An 8,841-nucleotide genomic window follows, 5' to 3' on the forward strand; every position below is an offset into this window, starting at 1 on the left:
CTGCGGGAGTTCCTCCCGAGGCTGAGCTGTTCTTCAAAGCGGTGGCGTTGCCGATGGCTTGAAGAGCCGCTCCTCGAAGACACCAGGCTCCTGGGGTTGTCGCTTGGATGCTCTTATGGCGATGTCGTCAGCTTCCTTGTTGGTGCCACGGGGCACGTGCTACAACTCTAGGCCCTGGAATTGTTTCTCCATCTTGCGCACCTCCGAGAGGTATGCTTCCATGTGTTTGTCCCTTGGCTCGTATATCTTGTTGGAGAAGTTGATGAGGAGCTGCGAGTCGCCCCTGACGGTGAGGCGCTTTAGCCCCAGTGCCACTGCAGCCTTTAGGCCAGCTATGAGGCCTTCGTATTCTGCAATGTTATTGGAGACCTTCTCGCCCTGCTGGAAGCAGAGCTGCACGGCGTAGTAGAGCTTGTCCCGAGTGGGCGAGATGAGCACTGCTGCAGCCCCCGCACCCTGTCGCACAAAGGCACCATCGAAATACATGACCCAGCCGCAGGCGCCTCGCTTCCTGGTGAGAGGGACCGGTCTTCGCCTACTTCAAGCGCCGGGGTGTCTGTCCATTCTGCCACGAAATCAGCAAGCGCGGCTCCCTTGATGACCCTAGTAGTGCTGAACTCCAACTAGAATGCTTGCAACTCGATGTTCCACTCAGCGACCCTTCCAGCAGAGTTGGGGCTCCTGAGCACTCTCTCCAATGGGTAGGCTGAGACGACCTTGATGGGGTGGCCTTGAAAGTAGTGTCGCAAATTTCGTGAGGCCACCAGGAGCGCGAGCAGGAGCTTCTGGGGCATGGGGTACCGTGCTCTTGCGTCCCATAACACCATGCTGACGAAGTATACCCGGTGCTCGAACAGGGTAGGCGTCCTGACGAGGCTTGCGTCTTACGGAAACTGGGGTGCCTCCTGAGGTGGTGGAGCCCATGATGCTTGATCGCTTGCTGAGGCCTTTGCGGGTCCGAAAGTGTCGTCCTGCTGAGCTTGCTCTTCTGCTGTTGCTGCCGCGGCCCCCTCCTGGTCTCGCGTCATCTCTGCTGGGGGTGTACCTCGGCGCGACATGCCCTTGGCTTGGTTTTCTTCTCGAACCGCTACTAGGGCCACGCTAGCGGAGTAGGGAGTGGCAGCAAGATAGAGCACTAGGGGCTCGAGGGGCCGTGGCGCCACCTTCACTGGGGGCTAGTCAGGTATCTCTTGAGGTCTTGAAATGCTCGGTCCGCCTCCGGGGTCCACTACAATGGGCCCTTCTTCTTCATCAGCTTGAAGAAGGGCAGGGCTCGTTCTCCCAGCTTGGAAATAATGTGTCCCAACGCAGTCACCCATCCAGCAAGCTTCTGCATTTCATTGAGGGTTTTCGGTGGACTCATGTCTTCAATGGCCTTGACCTTCTCTGGGTTGGCCTCGATCCCCCTGTGGGACACAAGGAAGCCCAGCAGCTTGCCGGAAGGGATGCCAAACACGTACTTCTCCGGGTTGAGCCACAAGTCCACCTGGCAGAGGCTTTCAATGGTCTCCTCCATGTCTTGGATCAAGGTCCTCGCCTCCCGAGACTTCACCACGATGTCGTCGACTTAGGCCTCAGCGTTCCTCCCGAGCTGCCAACCCAAGGCGATGTGCATGAGTCGCTGGAAGGTTGCGCCTACATTGCGCAGCCTGAAAGGCATGCAAGTGTAGCAGTACACCCCACACGGGGTCAAGAAGGCCGTCTTCTCCACATCCTCTACCGCCATCTTGATTTGGTGATATCCTGAGAATGCATCTAGGAAGCACAACAAGTCGCACTCGGCAGTGGAGTCGACGATCTGTTCGATGCGCGGGAGCGGGAACGGATCTTGGGGGCAGGCCTTGTTCAGGTTGGTGAAGTCGATGCACATCCGCTCCTTCCCGCCTTTCTTGGGGACAACGACGGGGTTTGCCAGCCACTCTGGGTACCGAACCTCGCGGATCACACCCGCGGCCTCCAGATTGCGGGTTTCTTGGATTATGAAAGCTTGCTTCTCAGTGGACTACTGCCTCGCCTTTTGCTTCACGGGGCGTATGTTGGGGCACACTTTCAGGTGGTGCTCTATCACCTCTCTTGGGACCCCCACCAGCTGATCGGGCTCCCAAGCAAACACTTCGTTGTTTGTGCGCAAGAACTTCACCAACGCCTCCTCCTGATCAGGCTCGAGGTTGGCGCCTATGGTGAAGGTCTCCCCTGAGGACCCGTCCTCCTCAACTAACACTCACTTGGTTTCTGCTTTGTCCTGAGTGAAAAACTGCTTCTTCTTGGTTGCTGCGGCTCCCTTGGCCTTGGAGGTGTCCGAGTCGGAGGGCTGCACTGCTGCGGCTATCTTGAGGGCGAGCTTGAGATCAAGGCTTCCTTGGCATCCCCCTTGATGGTGAGGATACCCTCGCTCCCTGGCATCATCATGAGGTTGTAAGCCGGATGGGTCGCTACCATGAACTGGGCTAGAGCTGGGTACCCGAGGATGGTGTTGTATGGGAGGCTAATGTGGGCGATGTCGAAGTCGATGAGCTTGGTGCGGTAGTTGTCGTGCGTGCCGAAGGCCACGGGGAGGCGGATCTGCCCCAGGGGCGGGCGGAGTCTCCACCGACCCCCGAGAAAGGCTTGCTAGGGTGGAGCCGCTCGAGTGGTACATGAAGAAGGCCGAAGGCCTCGATGGAGAGCATGTTGAGGCCGGCACCGCCGTCGATGAGCGTCTTGGTGATGGATACGTGGCAGATGGTGGGCGTGCAAAGCATTGGGAGCGCACCGGAGCCGACGGTGGAGGCTGGATGATCCCCTGAGTCGAAGGTGAGGTCGGCCTCGGGCGCGGCCCAGCCAGGCGGAGCCCCCGGGCGCTTGGAAACGGCGCTGATCTGGCGAAAGAACGGCTTGATGTGATGATCTGAGGGTGGTTATTGCGAGCCACCGAGGAGGGCCGCAACCGCGTGGTGCGCCGGTGCCCCGTAGCGTGCAACGAAGAGGCCATGTAGCTCCTCCCAGGATGCCACCATGGATCCGAGGAGATTGAGCAACCAGGCGCACGGGGCGCCAGTGAGGGCCATGGGAAGCCAGTTGGCCATGACCTTGTCGTCGCCCGCGGCCTTAAGGACGGCTTCCTCATACGCCAGCAGGAAAGCCGATGGGTCCGCAGCGCCGTCATAGCGCGGCGGCATCTCCGACATGAACTGGGCGGCCACTTTACCTGCCGCAGGGCGGGAGCAAGGGCTCGGAGCCCCCGAGCGCCACTGTGGGTGCCCGTAGATCCAGCCGGCGGAGCGACGCCAGCCATGGAGAATGGGCGCGAAGATGGTGGAGCGTGAATCGACGGAAGGAAATTCCGGCGCACCCCCTACCTGGCGCGCCAAATGTCGGATCATGGGTTCTGGCAAAACTCTCAAGGTTCGAACATCAGGTGCATGCGAAGATCTCCCCCCTACCGATCCACGTCCTAACTCAGCTAAGATCTTACGAAATAACTCGACGAACTCGCAACACAAGGGACACAAGATTTATACTGGTTCGGGACACCGTTGTGGTGTAATACCCTACTCTAGTGTGGTGTGGTGGATTGCCTCCTGGGCAGAGGATGATTAGTACACGGGGAAGAACAGCCTCCTGAGGAGAGGTGTTCTTGTGCTTAGCGAACTCGTGGTTGTCCTGGTCTCTCTTGGCCAGACTGGTCTACCTATCCTCTTGGCCAGACTGGTCTATCTCTCCTATCCCTAGCTACATTGGTGGCTACTCCTATTTATAGAGGCCCTGGTCCTCTCCCCAAATATTGAGCAGGAAGGGAGCCAACAACGGCCAATTCGAAGGGGGATAGCTAGTACAACTTATCCTGACAAAAGTAGTCTTCGCCTATTAAAGGCTCTGCTAGTGACGCCATCTTGGGCTCCACGGTGACCTCCATCTTGCCGTCCTTCTAGTCCTGGTCTTGTTGCACTAATATGGAAACCTTTGCTTGACGCCTCGGTACTCCGCGCCTGCGCCTGCTTCCTTAGCACCGAAGAGGAAACAAGGACACTGTGCGCACTGGCGCCCGTCGGGCGCCCACCTTGCCTTGGTCGTCATGGCTCACGTCACTTGAACCTCGCGAGGTTTGCCTGGCCTCGAATTCTCCGCCCCTCTCATGCCAGCCTAGTGAGGCTGCTCCTGAGGAGGTCTTGTGTCGTCCGCCTCACGAGGCTTGGTCCCTCGCGAGGGTCTTGAGTCATTGCTGGTGAAGATGGGTCGTACGGGCCCGCTCGGAGAGCCACACCGTGGGCCGCAGGCAGGCATGTCTGGGGACCCCCATTCCCAGAACACCAACAGCGAGCTGCTGGGTCCCTGGTGTCAGCCGCTCATTGTGCAATTCTCTCGTTTATTTACTACGTTGACAATGGCATGGGACCCATATGTCAGAAATCCATTAGGAGGAGCCATTTTTTATTGGCTTGAAATAAGGAGGCACTTGCTTGCGTACTGCCATGACCTTGGTGGGTCCCTGCTGTCATCCTCTCCATGTATAATCATCTCCTGATTGTGTACGCATCAACCTGGTAGGCCCACAAGTCAGCCTCTAAACCCGTGGCAGACAAATACAACCCATTTAAAAAAATAACAGCCCATTCCATAAGTTCAACATTCAGAGCAAAGTAACAGGTTTAATCTAGTTATAGAGTACTGAACTTCCACGTTGACAACCATCATAGCCAAATTAACTATCTACTCCCACTAACACTCTAGTTGTGTGCAAGTACTAACTTACTCTTAGCTAACTAGATGATGCCGGCTGCCATCTGCGGTACACGCTAAAAGCCGGCACCGACGTCCTCCGCCTCGCCTCGGACTTGCCAGAGGTGTGATAGGGTGCGTTCCTCACGTGCATTGGCCCTTTCCTGATTCATGTGGTCCACCGAAGCTTCGACTTCTAAGCGGAAAACCCACTTGACGAACTGGTAGTAAAATTTGGCGTCGCGAACGCGTGCGTGCCCGACAACCTCCAAGGCTATTTGCCGGGCACCGGCCTCCATGTAGTCGGCCCAGTTGCGGGCGCTCCGCTCATGACTCAGAGCGCCGGTGCGCTGCTGCTCCATGCCCCGCTGGCGGCGCAAATCAGTGATACGCTGCTCCTCTGCTAGGCGGTCGCGCTCCAACAACTCCTGTTACTCCGCATTGCCATCTAAAGACCGATAGAATGCCTCCTCCCTGCCTTTGCCTTTTGGTGAAAAACTGAACAATAGTTCTGGTAGTGACCGCCTCCGGCGTCACCTATTGCAGACAGGTGGGGGCATGGCGGACGTGGCGAGAGCGAGGATAAGTGGCGAGCAACGTCGGGCCGGTGGGGGCTTATGAGGATAGGGTGAGTACGGTGATGGTGCCAACGGAGAAGGCCGGGAAACAGCAACTATAGGCAGAAGGTAGGCGAACCAGTGTGTCGCGAGAAACGCGATGCTCATCGCGGTCATCAGAATTCAATGCATAAGCAGGCATTGCTTAGCACGCCAGCTTGCCATGGAAAACTAGAAAAACTGAAATTATGACTGTGCCGTCCCGTCCTGTCCGTGCTGGGTCGCACGTCGGCATGACGGTCAAATGAGTGCACTCGAATCATCCAGATGAGGTACTCCCTCCTTGTCAAAAATGATTCCCCCACTCATCATCTACCTTGGTTGGTGAGATTTTTGAATTGAGCCCTACAAACTGGAAAGGAGGTAGTACCTGCGTGATCTGCTATTTATTAATGTAGGATCGAGTAGGTTGGATAGTGTATGTGTAGGATCGAGTAGGTCGGATGGTGTACGTGTAGGATCGCATTAGCTGATGAACGTTCACTGGGAGATAAGGCATCTGTGAACGTTTTTGCTGGTAGTTTCTTCATATTAACATGGCATTTTCTTCAGAGCAGCTTGTTAGTTTCTTCAGAGGTAGGCATTTTTATTCAAAAGACTGACACTTCGGATCTTGCGTAACAACTAAAACTGCTAGGAGTGCATTAGTAGGCTAGCTAGTGATTGATCAATAACTTGTAAACACTAAGAACACAGAAATAAAGATCATGATGTGCACAACAGTAAGAGCCGATCCGTTCGAAATATTCACACGAGACTCACAAGCCTGGCATTGTAATATGTTCACATTAGTAGCCCAAATTAAAAACCAACTAGTACGATTCCCATACATAAGATCAACATGTTAATGCATCTCAATGATTCACAGATCATATACAAAAATATAGCTCCAAAAGAAAAGATCTAGAAAAAACATATGTTCTTCCTACTAACATGGATGCTTCTCTTGGCCAACATTCAATACCGAGTGAAGGACAAATTTGTTTGTGAAGTCTGCAATTCCTCTTGCAAACGTAAGTGGTTTCACCAACAACTAGAACCATGAGAATGAACCACACTTGATGGAGCAACATCCATTGCAATATGGTTTGGTCTTCTCTTGATCACACGGCGAGACTATTTTCGGGATACAAACTTTAACTTAGGCAAAATGATGCGCATTGTATAATCAGAAAAAAGCAATGAAGCACCTATTGTTGGCCAATAAATAGTACAATACTACTTTTGTGCAGTCCATGAAGTGACTATCCAATCTTTTTGTGTCTATTTTCAAATGGCACTGCATGCAATGACTATACTATTCACTTGTGCAGCTTAACCAAAATTGCAGTCACTTTGTTTGTTTGCCAAATAGCAACGGGCAGACATCTCTGTCTGCACAAATATCAAGCAGCTAGTAAACATATACCCCACCATGTATTTTCGGTTTACACACGTCTCTTCTGCTTAGCATCTGTCATGTTTTGCACTTGACAATTTGATACTGTCATGTTTTGCCCTGCACAATTTCATACTAAATTGTGTTCAGATCAGAAATATAGCGTCTATTCCTCATCAGACCAAGGATATCCGTGTTCACAGTGATGCAAGAGGTGAAATCGATACAACCAAAAGTGAGCATCCAATCATTGAATCATGTCCTGCACCTCCAGTGTAGGTTCACCCTGCCAATAAATTCACATGCAAACCACTAATATTACTATCTAATGACAGTACAAAAACAGTAGCAAGATAGTAGCAAACCATGTACCATCGTAATGAAAAGCTCATAGTGCCACTGTCAACGTTCTGGGAACGGGGGTCCCCAGACTTGCCTGCCTGCGGCCCTCGGCGTGGCGGAACCAGCAGGCCGTACGGCCCATCTTCATCAACAAAGCATCCAAGACCCTTGCAAGGGTCCAAGCCTCGCGAGACGGACGACACAAGACCTCCACCCGAGCGGCCTAGTCAGGAAGGCTCGCGAGGGGCGGAGATATCAAGGCGATGCGAACCTCACGAGGCTCTCGTGACGTGAGCCATGACAATCGACACCAGGCGGGAGCCAGGTGGGCGCCAGCGCGCGCAACGTCCTTGCTTCCTCTTTGGTGCAAAGGGGGCAAGCACAGCCGCGGAGTACCGAGGCATTAGGCAAAGGTTGCCATTTTAGTGCAACAAGACCAAGACCATGGACTGCAAGACGGAGGTCATCGTGGAGCCCAAGACGTCGTCACCACCAGAGCTTTGTGCAGGCAAAGACTACTTTTGTCAGGATGGCTCATACTAGCTGTCCCCCTTCTAATTTGCCCATCGTTGTTGGCTCCCTTCCCGCTTGATATTTGGGAAGAGGACCAGGGCCTCTACAAATAGGACTAGCACCACAGTGGATGGGGATGATCTCATCTTAGCTTGAGGGAACCTACACACCATAAGTTCATACGCACAAGAACACCTCAACCTCAGGAGGCTGCTCTTCCCTTGTATTATTCATCATTAGGCCAAGAGGCAATCCACCACCACCACACTGGAGTAGGATATTACACCACGGCGATGGACCGAACCAGTATAAACCCTGTGTCTTTCTGTGTTGCAAGTTCGCCGAGTTCGTCCGCAAGATCTTAGCGAGCTAGAGCGTAGATCGGTAGGAGGGAAAGACTTTGCGCCCACCCCAGTGTTCGAACCTTAAGGGTTAGCTGGAGCCCCACATCCGACATTTGGCGCGCCAGGTAGGGGTATGTCGTAGCTTCCATTCCGTCAGTCCGTCGCTTCGTCGCTCCGTCGTCTCCATGTCGGACGCTCGCCGTGCACGAGCTGAGCATCGGGCTGTCCTCACCGCCCGCATCGCTCAGACGGCTCCCTTCGGCGGGCCGCCTCATCGTTCTCCGTCTCCTGCTGCCACCGGCCCGGTGGGGAACGAGTAGCAGGCGTCCTCGCACCATCCTTCGGTGCGGCAGGACGGCCGCACCGCTACTCCATCACTCACCCCTGCTGGTTCTTCGTCCCACGCGCACCGCGCTCCCATGGAGGCACGGGCCGTGCCCATTGCGGTGAACGAGCTCCTGCGTTACCGCCCCGTCGACGACCTCTACGAGGAGTGGCTCGACCGCGTCGCCGAGCTCGTCCGTGCCGCAGGGGGCTCTCCGACGTTGTCCCACTCTCTGCCTCCCCCTCAACCAGCCGCGGGCGACGGGGCTCATGGCGTGCCTCCACCGCCTCGACCCCAAGACGGTGCCTTGGCACCAAGGCGCGCGCCTCCGCAGCGTGATCCACTGCGCCCGGTGCCCGTGCGTGAAGAAAGAAGCTGCCAAGAAATCCCGCGGCCGTGAGAAGCTGCGCCGGCGCTCCCCACGCCACCTCGCCAAGACCAAGTTCCGCCTCAGAAGCGGGCCCCGGCGACCACGGCTGGCTGCCGTGCCTTCACCCCCGATCTGCGTAGCGTCGGCTGGCGAGGCAAGTTCAAGCCAGATCTACCTCCTCGATACAATGGCACCGCCGCCCCTGCGGAGTTCCTGCAGCTCTATGAGTTGAGCATCGAAGCAGCTAACGGCGA

This window comes from Triticum urartu, chromosome 6A (assembly GCF_056163025.1).
Source record: "Triticum urartu cultivar PI428250 chromosome 6A, HENAU_Tu73, whole genome shotgun sequence".
NCBI classification, from domain to species: Eukaryota; Viridiplantae; Streptophyta; class Magnoliopsida; order Poales; family Poaceae; genus Triticum; species Triticum urartu.